This window comes from Acomys russatus, chromosome 26 (genome assembly GCF_903995435.1).
Source record: "Acomys russatus chromosome 26, mAcoRus1.1, whole genome shotgun sequence".
NCBI classification, from domain to species: domain Eukaryota; kingdom Metazoa; phylum Chordata; class Mammalia; order Rodentia; family Muridae; genus Acomys; species Acomys russatus.
In genome coordinates, this window is record NC_067162.1 from 14,062,041 (window position 1) to 14,075,486 (window position 13,446).

At 49.8% G+C, this 13,446-nt stretch overlaps 1 protein-coding gene across 2 annotated transcripts in view; it reads right to left on the reverse strand.

Annotated features, from left to right (window-relative positions):
* The window catches only part of Znf423 (zinc finger protein 423), a 304,774-nt gene that overhangs the window by 182,229 nt on the left and 109,099 nt on the right, over positions 1 to 13,446 (reverse strand). The window lies entirely within an intron of this gene.

Genomic DNA, 13,446 nt, shown 5'->3' on the forward strand with positions numbered 1-13,446 from the left:
AAGTGCACAAGCACGCACGCTCTAAAAGTCCCAAAGCAGGAAAGGCAAGGCCCTCTGGAGTGGACTTGGGGAAACCTGTATGTAAACGGAGAAGTTGAACCCAGGCCCCAGGGACCAGCTTCCACAGAACTGCCCTTGCACCAGCTCCCTGACTACACCCGGCTAGGAGATCCATGGAGCAACTGAGAGGGCCTCACCTCTTCTGCGAAGACATGCCACATCTTCCTGAAAGAAGAGATGTCTGATAAGAGTAACCAATTTGTCCCAGTTTGCCGGGACTTTCCTCACTTCCGAAATGAAAATGCTACATTTTAACAAGTTCTTCAGTCAATCACAGGCAACTAGGGAAGGTTGGTTCCTCTCTGCCCTCACGCATCCCTGCACTCACCTCTGAGAGTACTAGCATGGAGCCTGGTACTTAACACATATTCAATAAACAGCGGTTTAGCCTACGTGTGTGCTTAGCTAAATGGAGCCTTTTGTTCTTAAGCTTCAAAGGGTCTGGAGGAAGAACAACAGTTTATGTTTTATCATACAGAACAAACTGTTGTCAATGCGACATAGGCAGTGCAGCTCCGCAAAGAACACACGTTCCAAACTCTCACGTTCCACGGCCTCCATCCAGTACAGTGGGAGCCTTGATATATGGCTGATATATGAACAGAAATGAAAAGTCGGAGCACAAAGGGACTTCTACACTCCTTAGAGGGTCCTATCTGCACCCGCCTACAGCTGCCTCACTACTCCCTGGCCTAGAAGCCACTTTATGAGCAGGTTCCAAGGTTCCGATTTCCAAATGGCCTTCCCATTGACCCCCTCTCATCCCACCCTTCCATCATCTTCTTGCCGGAGCCTTTTACATTCAAAGGAAATCAGAGTGTCCTGTGGGGTCTCTTTTATGGAGATGGGTAGAATACTTGCAGCGAGTAAAGACAAGAGCTTTTAGTAAGCTCACCTCCTTACACATGCGAGATGAAGATGCAAGCAGCCTATTTCATCCCACATCACATGTGAGGCCCTGGGCCATTATGAAGAGTCAAAGCAACAGTCCGCAAGGCTCAGGCACAGTCACAGAATGGACCTGGAATGGGGCCAGGATGAGGCCAGAATGAACGTACAGATGACTCTGAAGCACATCTCCACACACTACAAAAGAGGGAGCGCCAAGATGACATCCAACATCATGTAAGGTCACAGTCTGCAGGAAGCATAGCATGCTGCCAAACAAGAGCCAGGAGTGGATGGAGAGATGACTCGATGCGGGCAAGAGCGCTGTGTGCTCTTTCAGAGGTCCTGAGTTCAATTCCCAGCAACCACATGGTGGCTCACAAGCATCTATACTGGGATCTTATGCCCTCTTCTGGCCTGCAGATGTACAGGCAGCATGCACATAGAGGACTGGTATACATTAAAAAAAAAAAAAGAGTCAGGAGAACACAGCATGTGCAACAGGACCATCAGAGCGCCACATCATGGCTGCTCTTACTCTTTTTATTTTGCATGTCTTTATTTAAATACATCTTCCACAGTGAATTTCTATAGTGTTCATAAAGAGGGGGAATGTATTCTGAGCATTCAGGGAACCCTGGAGAAGAATCACTGAGAATTCTTGCTGAGCAATCAGGAAAGGCTTCCAGAATGACCAAAGGGGGAGTCTGGCTTTGCAGAAGAAGCAGGCTAGGGTGGTTGGTGCTCCAGGCAGGGAAGCCATGCCAAGGACACACAGAAGTCAAAGCCAAAGGCAAGACACAGCACGGGCTAGAACTAGGGACGACACAACCACAAATGGCCGTTCAGGGTGAACTATGGTGTCATAGGCACTGGCCCATCACTATCTCCATCAAAATGAGACCACTGCCCACCTGTAAAGTGCTGGCTTCCATCTAACAATGAGATGTCTTCCAGATGGATAGGGCCTCCACATTCTCAGCAGTGAGCCAATGCTGTTACATCTGCCTGACCAGGCCTGCCCCATCCTCAGGCAGGCACCAGGCCTCTGGTCCCATATTCTAAACGGATGCACTGGTTTTTGGGGCCAGGGCACCACTGCCTCCATCCATGCCCACTGATCATTACAGGGCCAGGTGCAGATTGGGCCCAGCGCCACCCACCACCTGGAAGAGGATGTCCAGGCACTGACAGGACAGCTGCCACCAAACACAAGAGTCCAGGTGTCAAAAGAAAATTAAAATAAATGACCCTGTCACATATTTTATCATCCATTCATAAAATATGCAAAAGCAAGATAGAAGAAAACTGGGTCGATTCAGTGAGATTTACAGTGACAAGGAAATCTAAACACAGCCCAAAGTACCTCCTCCTGGCTCAGGAAGGCTAACTCAGCCTAGCCCTGAAATATGAGCAGAGTTAAGAAATGGTCCTAGAGTGTAGTCATGGCCAAGGGCACCGACAACACAGTGTCATTTCCACCCTCAGGTCTCAAGTGATAACCAAGACCTCTGAAAGAAAAAGCCATCGGCATATGCCCATAAATTCTCCACAGCAACCAGAGACTTTTCAAAGACATACCCAATGTGTCACCTCTCACCCACCCCTTCCAGCGGCATCCCACTAGTCTTAAAATAAAAATCCCACCTTTGTCCCAAGCCATTAAAGTTTTCCCATCACCTAGTCTTAAATGACCTTCGGCCTGACCCCACCTCCTCTGTCTTCAGGTCTCCCAGGTGCTGGCTAGCATGCAGGTGAGAGGCAGTCTGTTAGCCCCGCCTCCAGCCTCTCCATGCCCCACCCCCACCCTGCTAGCCTAGTCCTCAGCTCTTCATTCCTCAGCAATCACCCATCCCTACTCACCTCTGATCTAGGAGAAGGGCCCTCAGCGGGCCAATTCTATGTGGGGAAAATACTAAAAATACAGAAAATATATTTTTATAAAATATAATATATAAAAAATATATAAAGAAATAGGATTTATCTATCCATTTTTTATAACCTTAAATTGGGGCTTGGGCTGCAGCTCAGAGGTTGAACCTCCTTTTTTTTGTTGTTTCTCTGTGTAGCCTTGGCTGTCTTGGAACTTGCTCTGGAGACCAGGCGGGCCTCGAACTCAGAGATCAGCCTGCATCTGCCTCCCCAGTGCTGGGATGAAAGGCATGAGCCACCACCGCCTGGTTAAAGGTAGAACTCTTGCCTGAGAACTTAAATTCAGTCCCTATCTTTAATAATAATAATAATAATAATAATAATAATAATAATAATACAGCAGCAACAATAGCAACCTTCAAGTAAGCTCACAAAAGAGAAACTGTCATCTGAAAGTGCCCTGTTTCTGAGAGGCAGGTGGCACTCTCCCTGCCATCTTCCACCTTCTGCCTCAACATAGAGAGTTTGTTTAGGGCCTTCACACCACCATGGCTGCACCTTCCCCAGAAGCACTTACAGCAGCTGTGATTCCCCTCCATACACCACCAGCAGCTCAGTGAGGACAAAGCCTGCTTCATCAGGGGCCCTGCACATAGCAGGTGCTCAGTTAACATTTGCTGAGCGAACAAATAGACCAGGAACAGCTTGATGAACAGGCCAGTGGTCACATTACAAGAACACTCCTCGCTGCAGTCCTGGACTTCTGCCTCTCCTGGTAAATTTAAGTAGCTCTTTCAGCAAGCATATATACCCAAGACACCTACTAAGTGTGCCTCTTGGGACTAAGGCATGAATAGAACAGGCCTTATCTTCCAACTCATCAGTCTAGAAACAGACACAGATGCTGGGGCTGAGGAAAGGATTGTCATGAGTTCAAATGAGCTTCCAGAACAGCCTGACAGAGACAGACAGAGACTAGAGCTGGGCATGAGTCAGTTGACGTTGCTCTAACAGACACAAAGCCCCAGGTTCGATTCCCAGCATCAACAGACAGCACAGAATAGGGCCTTCCCTGCAATCTCAGCACTTGGGAGGTGAAGGCAGGAAGAGAAGCAGTTTAAGGTCTTTCTTGGGTACATAGAGTTCAAAGTCAGCCTTTGCTGCATGAGAACACCTCAAAATTCCAAAAGCACACTACCGTTTTCCCCCACCCTCACCCCCCAGAGGAGCAGACCCTGTGCATATGGGGAAAGCTGAGAAGACAGAAATGAACTGTACACACTGTTGTTCCCTGCCATACATCTCCAGAGGTCCTGAAGTAAGACTGGTCCCAGCTGGATGCAGTGGAGACACAAACTAGAGTCTCTGAGAAGCAAGGATGTAAGACGCCATATCGCTGACTGTAGTGTCCACCACTGACACCCTCCCAAGGCCACATCTAGCTTAGCTGGTTTTCAATCAGCTGCAGCGATGACCTCTGTAGGCATTTATTTCAAGTGTCATTACTATGATCTGTATGTTTGCATCTCCTTAAAATTCATTCCATGAAAGCTAACCTTGCCCTGAGGGTAATGGTGTAAAGAGGAGGTAATTCTGGTGGGTGATTAGGTTAGTACCCACCTACGAAAAACCCAAGAAAGCTTGCTAGCTCCTTTTTGCCCTTGTACCATGTGAGGATACACAAATGTGACATCTACAAGGAATGATTCTTCATCAGATACTGAATCTGGTAGCACCTTGAACTTGAACTGGACCTCCCAAACCCCGGAGCTATGAGCAATACATTTCTGTTGCTAGTATATTACCCAGTCCTAGGAACTTTGTTATAACAGCCATAACAGATGGAGATTTTACTGGCATCTAATGGGCAAGGCCAGAGATGCTACATGTCCCACCAAGGAAAGAGGCATGCCTCAGCTTTCGGATGTATACCGCTCTAACTGCCAACCTGTAGTGGAAAGCTCTAGCATACACCTAATAGCTGAAAACAACTAGCAAACACTCTCTCCCCAGACTTGACTGTTGCAGAGCAGTGAGCCAAAGCACCAAGGCCAGCAGCACAGACCTGGAGAAGTGAGGTGCCAGGTGTGTCCAGAAAGCTCAGCTCACAGCCAGGCTCTCCTTGTCCACTGCCCAGCATTCCCGGCTTCCAGTCTGCTTATCACTCCCAGAGTTTTTGTCACTCAGAGTGTGGTTAATGAGCCCACCGCACCTGCACCCCTGAGGGCGCATGTGAAATGCAGACTCTTGTACAACCCGGAACTGCCAACTTAGACCTTTCACACTCACCAGACTCGGAGTCAGCTGAAGGCACTTAGAAGTCTGGAAGCCACTGCAGGATGGGATCCCCGGCACTGCTGTGCAAAGATCACCACCAGCAGCGCTGGCAGGAAAGATTCCTTCTACCTCCTTCCCCACTCCACCCCCTCCAGCCTCCAGTCTCACATTCCCTGTATCTCGTGAGAGATGGCACAGCATCTCCATGCAGAGCAACGAGGGGCCACTAGGGTTTACAGGTAGGTCTGTTCCCACTGGTGAGCAAACACGAGGAGGCAATACAACAAACCCAACAGGTGTCCAGAATAAAGGACACAGCCGGGGAAAGCTCTTGTGCCATACTCCACCTGTAGGTGTTACACGGCTTAGATCCAGTCTCATTTTAGACTCTTTCCCAACTAAATCAGAAGCCACCGTGGAGGCAGAAAATGTTGACTACCCTTTATAGCCTCTAACTATCAAACTGATCTGATACCAATGGTTGAAAGAGATGGAGTGGAATAAAATGAATGGGACAGGGTCGACAGAAGGGTGTGTGATGCGATGAAGGTGGGCTGTGATTGGATGAGTGGCAGTGGGTAGAAAATGGGATGGAGAACAGTGCTGATAGAGTAGAAGGGAACAGAATAAGGGCTAACCCAACAATGGTCTTTCTCTATCAACCATGAAGAAAGTGCTCCTAGGGAGGCATGCAAACGAACATTTTCTACAGCAAACAGTTGGAAACAGTCTAAATGCCCAGCACCAGGGGACCTGCACAAGCCATGGTGCATAGTATATCACACCAGGCAGTGCCATGCAATAGCTAATAAAGGCCTGAGAGCTCCCTACAGCACGCAGAAAACTCTCCAAGGCACAGTGCTGAGTGAAAGAAGCAGGCTGCAGAACCATAGACCCATTACGGCATCGCTTATTTTTTAATCAGAAATCAATAAGACACCATTTCTACGGATGCATATGCTATCATTTCTGGAGTGTGAGGCACTGTGGATGGTTAAAACTCAGTATTATTTTTATGTACTGACGAAAAGAAAAGAAAACTTCTGTAAATTAAGCCGTAAGCCTCTACTTGGAAGATGTACTTTGACTTGGGAAATGTTAAAGTCTATCCATGAACATGTTTGCTTTTATGTAAATTTGCAGGTCATAAGACAGGCAGAGGGCTGAGAACAGGACTAGGCCTTAACTGGAATCTTTGAAATGCTGCTTATAGGAGGGAGCCGTCCGTGTACTGCTGGACTGTTTAATAATGTTTGAATTTTGTTAAGTAAAGAAAAACTAAACAGCTCAGTCAGAGGCGATGGGACACTCATGACACAGCATTAATGCGTGGGCACCTGGGGCACTCCACACTGGCTAACTCAGAGGGCCTCCAGCAGGAAAGTGAGTGCAAGCTGCAGAGCTGTGTCGGGCAAATTCTAGGAAAGTCCAGTGGGGAAGGTATCGCTGGGGGATGGGAGGGAGGGGAGGAGAAGAAAGAAACAAAAAGGAATTTGATTTGGAGAAGCAAACAGTCACAAAACACTCACAGTCACCAGCAAGGCTCTGGGGCGGGGGGCGCAGGTTGTCCCCGAAATGTTACTTCTCCACCCTTGCTGGCCGCTGCAAGGAGCAGAGTCACAGTGCCTGCTTGGGTGCAGCACTCACAGGGGACCTCCTCAGACAACGCTTCTAACTCCATCTCACATCCAACTGCGTGCCAGGGACAGCTGAACCTTTGCCCACAGCAGCCGTGTCACCTTGCCCTGTGCGCAAACAAAAATAGCTCTGGTGCTCGGAGCACAGGTTCCCTCGCCTTATCCTCTGGGATCTGAGGAGCAGCTTGGTCAGCAAGTGGAGAGGATGGCAGTAGAAATACATAACGAAATGGGGGGGGGGGGGCAGGGGGTGGCGGCGCTGAAGCATCTTCAACCTTTCAGCTTCTCCTTGACTTTTCTGCTGCCATTGTCCCCATGAAGCCCCAACTGGAATCACTTTGGTCCAGGGTGGTGAAGGCCGGCATGCCTTCCATTGCCAGTTCCTCCAGTAGCTAAGCAAACAACGGCCTCACTGGAAATGATAGCCTAATTCACAACTCCATTTATGCAAACAAAGTGTTGGCAGCTCCAGCTTCCATGTGAACAACCACATCTGTCAGGACCTACACCTTGCATTTGAAAAATGTGCAATGCCAGTTCAGGAATCTGTGGCCAGATCAGTGCAGAACTGAAATCACAGGCATCTTTCCTGCCCCAAGGAAAGCACCACAGAAGGCCAAAGCTCACAACAGCCGGGCATGCTCTAGGAGAAGAAGCATGGCTCCCACTTCCAACACGTATCAGCTAAGAAACCTCTGGAACCTGGGGTTTGTAACCAGCATGCGGTTTCTAAATACTTGCTCCTTGGCAAGCTCCATGCCAGCCCTGGGGACAGTGGATGAAAGACAAGATGCTCACATTGAGCCACCTGAGAGTCACACGCTACCCTCATCCACCAGGTCTGTAGGAGGCAGGTGGGGGGCGGGGCAGGGGAAGCAGATAAAACTGGTTCTCCACAAATCCTCCCAGCAGTACAGCTCTCCTGCCAGCAGCCCTCCCGGCAGATTCTCTCTTCAGGTAGCAAGCAGTCAACACTGGCCCACTGGCTTCCATAGATGTGAAGGCCCCTTTCTCAGCTCTGTGAACAGGCCCCTTATCAAATGCGTCTCACGTCCCGGTTTGAATGTACCATCTGCTTTCCACAGGGACCCTGGCCCAGGGTATCCTTTGAACCTTTCCTGAGTCAGTATGTCCACAGCTGTTTATGGCACCTATGATGAGCTGTAAGAGAGCCCGGGGGCTCAGTCAGAAAAGTGCTTGCCAGAGTGTGGACTCCCCAATGACCATGGGAAGGCTGAGCCTGGTGAACATCTGCAACTCCAGTGTTTGGGTGCATAAAAACAGGCAAATTCTGAAACCTTGCTGGCCAGCCAGCCAGCTTAGTGAAAACGGTGAGCTCCAAGTTCCGTGAGAGACCCTGCCTCCTAAAACTAGTTGGAGAGCAATGTTGGGGGACACCCAACATCAACCTCTGACCTACACACACACATAATGCTTGTGCAACACGCACTCCCATGTACATGTTCACACATAGGAACTCTTACACTACACCCAAAAGGAAAGGAAAGCTAACCAATTTGAGGAAGCAGAAGGGACGATGGGATCAGCCACAGTGGCCGGCACGTGACCCTCCATAGTCTTTCCAATAAAGCATCACAGCACGCCCCAGTGTTCCGCCACCAGGACTATATATATGGGCTGGTGAACCTTGTCTTCAGCTTCTACGGCACAACGCTCTCATGGGCAATCGCCCTGTAGTTTGATAAGCTGGGGGTGGGGCTGGGGCTGGGGCAGGACGCAAATCGCAGTGTTTGTTCTGCTTGCAGCTTACCTCCAAGTGAGCATCTCACTTACTACACATCATGGCCTGCATCTAGGAGCGTGGCAGCGTTCCATCTTTCGGAGAGTACTCCTCACTCTCAAGCGGAGACCACGAGTCACCTGTCCTAGGCGAGGGACCCTAGGCTATCATTCTGCGTCTGTGTGTTTATTTTCATCAGCTGCCTCTCCTGCCAGGGCCACCAATGCATTTCCTTGGTCGCTCCTTGTGTGTTCCTGACACCTAGCTAAGGTCTGGCACATAGTACAGAACACAGTGATAACTGGCCTCACAATGTGCAGAATGCATCTGTGCCCTGGAGGAGTGGCAACGCTCTATGGCTTCCCCATTGGCACTGCTCCCCTCAACCTGGCAAGGCTGTAGCGAAAGTTTCTGGGGCAGGCAGGCAGGCAGGCAGAGAGAGGTTGATGGAGCCTGGGCATCGAAACACCTCTCCAGGACAGAGGAGACATCTAGCCACAAACCTACCAGAATGCCTGGCCCTCTAGCTACCCTATGATGAATGGACCAACTCAATAGTATTCAAGGAGCATCGGAGATGTCATCCAGTAAATGTCTCCCAAGTATCTATCATGTGTCAGGCTCTCTGTGAGGTCAGAGACAGACACAGATGAGAAGGACAAAGCGGGGCACTTCTAATGGCAGAGACAAGAATCCAAAGGAAAGATTTAAAAATAATAATAATAATTTCCAGTAACAACTACTGGGAGGGAAATGAAATGAGAAAGGCTGGAGGGAAATGGGGAAGAGGTAACTTCAAAGCCATAACACCTACAAGGAAGCGAAGACGGAACCATGGGAAGCCGTGAAGGACCTCCCTCCCGGCAGCACGGAGTGATGGTACGAGGTCCCCAACAGTATGCCTATGCAAGGCTTACTGGAGCTTACATGGAAGAGCAGTCGGAAGGGAGAGGAGAGCCAGGTCAGCTGGGGAGAGAGAGCTCAGGTCTGAGCAGCTCTGAGAACCACCGGGAGCCACGGCTGGGAATGGGTTAGTTGAGGCAGCATCTCACCTGCACCCAGCTCCCTTTCTCCCACCCACCACCACTCACACCCTGCCACCCTTAGAGGGCCTCCATAGGTCCTAGCAGGTCTGTTTTTGCTACCCCCAGCACTTGCTAGTGCCAAAAGACTCAGGAAGCCCCCTTGGAGAGACCCAAACTTGCCACACACAGAAATGGCGGGGTAAAGGGGCAAGCTGCCATGTGCACTCCTCAAGGCAGCCTTCGACCCACCAGGCTGCCCGCCCTCCCCCCACCGCACCCCACCCCCACACCCCTCCCTAATACTTTCGAAGCTTCACTTTCCCCAAGTGCCCCGGAGCCATGATGTCTTTCCAAAGACAGAAGATTCTAGCCAGTCAGCTGCACACTGAGAGTGTTTAACACAAAGGGACACATTTTATAATCTCCGTATGTTCCCTTGAGCCGGAGCCTGAAGCACAGACACACTGCCAAGAACTCAGCCACGAACCCCATTTTATTCAGGCCAGCGCCAGGGCGGTGTTTCAGATGGCCTTGTCCTTTTCTATGCTGAGCCCCGCTTCCTCAGCCTGTCTCCCCCACTCAATAGGAGCTACAAGGAGACTTGTCTACTATGCTCAGAGGCCCACGAAAGGTGGACTCACACTGCGCACGAACCCCTGCTGGCTACTCGCCTTGAACTGCATGCCCCAGCAGGAGGGAAATAAATTTGGTTGGCTTCTCATTTCTTTCGGGATGTTCTTTATTTTGTTGTGTTAGGGTGTCATTTCAAGGATGCCAATCAAAGTTTGGAAGAATCTAGGGAGAAAAAAATATCAAATAAACAAGTGCCCATTCTATCCTTTTCCTACCCTCTACCCCTAATGTCCAGTCGCTGAGCTTGCAAAGACTACCACGAGGAAGCAGTTTCTCCTTCAGAGACATGGTCCATATGGCTTTCAGAACTGGCTCTAATTTTGTCCCTTGGAATACTGAGATCGAAGGCTCTACCCCGCGCCCCACCCCTTTCCCCTTGCAACTGGTACATGGTGGCTTTCACATAGTTTCCACCTTACCCAGAAGCAACAGTAAAGCAGCAAGCCACTTCAGCCTTTCCTCACAGCACGTTCCCCGCCCCCCCCCAACCCGCTCCATGCACGTGCACAGCCACACCCTAACTCATCACTGAGCTTGCAGCACCCAGCCTGGAATCTTCTGTGCAGCTCTAGGTTCAAAGTCAAAAGTTCTCTCCCTCTTTGAGCTGTTGCCACCTGCCAACATCCATCCCTGTTTCCTATGGGAGCAGCACCCTTGCTTCCTCCGTGACAACTTGACATGGCCTAGGCCAGCAGTCCAGTCACTCACCAAAGGCAGGAGAGGTAGAAAGACAGTGCAGCAACCTTCACCACAGTCCCTGGATTTTGGCAGATTGCCCTACTTGACAGAAGCAAGACTGGGCTTGGCTTGCTGACACTGACCACCATGTAATCTCCATTTCTCAATCTGCAGCCGTGACTCAGGCCTCTTTCTCTGCCTTCCAGCAGCACGGGAGCCAAGGGGACACTTGGTGCATCCTCTGGTGCGGCCTGGGTCTAGCTAACCTTTCTGCTCTGTTCTTAGCTCCACACTGCTCATGCTGGCCTTGAACACTTCACCTATAATAAATACCACAGGGCAAAGGGCTGTCTGGCTCCAAGGTCAGTCTAAGAACCCCACCCACCCACCCCCGGCTCCCCGAGGGTGGTAAGAGGCTAGGTAATATTAAATGAAACCTCTACAGGGCAGGAACCCCAGCAGTCTTGGAATCGACCCCAGCACAGGGCAGGGGCTTGAAAGACGTCCTTCTAGGAATGAACACACAACAGACACCATGCTTTGGAGAAGTACAATTCTCCTTCACTCTACGTGTTTACTAGTTTCCTGGGGCATCAAGACTACAAATTAATGAGTGTAGGAAGAAGTCACCAGTGGCTTTCAGCTACGTCTTGATCCATTTTAACTGTTAGGACAAAAATACAAGAAACTGAATACCTTGTCAACAACAGGCATTTTATCTCTCACATATCGGAAGGCTAGGAAATCTATGATCAAGTCCTCTGGTGCCGTGAGCCTGATGGCCAGACATGTGCAAGCATGCATGGTGGCAAAGGCTCATAGTCTCCTGGCCAATGGAAGCTGCCAATGAGGGTTATTAGATATCCCAGGCTTTGGTCAAGTCCCCACCTTCCCTGGACCATCACCTTGGTCCAGTCTTGACTCATCACCAATTCAGCCCAATCACTTTTTTTGAATGATTAGTTCTGTAGGCCAAAATGGGCTGATGTTAAGGCTAGAAAGGATTCTGCCCCTCAAAATGACCAAATTGGCTTTAAGACATGATGGAGGAAGTAAAGTGAACTTAATGGATATTCCACAACCTGGTGCAGGGCTAGGCTTTCACTCTTTTACATTTGGTTGCACTGGAATTCTCAACCTCTGGAAGAGGATGCCTGGTCTTCGCCCCCTCAACCTCTATCCCATAACATGGAACTGCTGACTTCCTTCACACGGCAATGTGTGTCCACCTTACTTAGCCTGCACCAGTGAAGATTAGGGATGAGTGATTCCTGGTCTGGTTGTTCTACTGGGGGAAATCAACCTTAGGAGGTCTATCCTGGCCATTGAAAAGAAGCCACCTGTTCTACTGACACTGTTGAGTTGGGAGGGTAACCACCTGGGGTGGGGGGTGCTGAGGACACCTCTATTGGTGCTTATATGGAAAAGGGCTTGGTAAGATGTCCTTGGGGGCCCTGGAGAAGAAGGTGTGAATCAGCCTTACTTCTTAGTTCCCTGGGCTAGTGAGTCTGCAATCTGTTTGCAATTTGGATCAAGTCTCCAAAGTACATTAACTGGGGACCTACTATGTGCCGGGCAACAAAACAGATTGTTGCAATAACTTCACCTTACAAAAAGCTAGGCTATGTGTTCCTTCTGGATAGGAACAGATGAGCACATAAATGCACATAAGCACACCCACACGCATGCACAATGTGTGCAGCATCTTTACTGGCCTTATGAAAATTTCCAAACTGCAACCAACCAAGAGAAAGCTAGCCTCAGGCCTCATCAGGTCACACGTGCAACTGGGCTGGTGCCAGGTTAGGTTTGGACCTCATGGCCTAGCTGAGACCAACAACAGGAAGCCAACAGAAGTTTTAAGGCATAGTGAGAGAAAGCAGGACTCTACCCTGGCTCACTGCACTCCCCACAGCCAACTCGGCCTCTGCTCGCTCAAGCCATGCTCAGCAGGTGTTTTCAGAAGGGCCCACACCATGCTAACCACTGCACCTGACTCCACTCTGACCCACCCTGGGCCACCAAAGCAAGTGCAGTGATGCTAAAGCTCAGTAAGGTGGCCATGGTGGCCAGGTGGGAAAGAATTAAAAACCTCTCTTTACCTGGGAGAATCTCAAGGTCCAGTAGACCAGCACACACAGACTTTCCCACAGCCTAGGGGACCCTGCCTTGTATAGTGCTGCTTTGTTAGGCAGCTGTGAAGAGACAGACAATCAACAACCAGACAGTCGCTGGTGCTCGCTCTGTGCAGCTGGGTCACGAGGAGGATGCACTGTACATCTTGTCCTAACACAATCTACATCCTTGGTGCCCCAGAAGGCCTCCAATCACAGGACATGCTAAGTGACACTTGCGGGATGAAGAGGGACCATTCTGTTCATTTCAAAGTTTCTTTTCCAGGACACCATAATTGAAAACCCACCATGCCCAGGAACAGTGCATACAGCATCTGTGGTGATTACCCAGAATGCAAAGCACCCCATCCAAGGTGTTTCCACGTTCATCTTGCCAGAGATACCTCTTTACCTTGTGGGAAGCTATAGTCTCCCCATGGCAAGATCAGCAGGCACTTACGGAGTGCCTACTGTGTGCTCTGGCCACAGGCAAAAGCAACCTTAAGAACAGAAAAGAGAGC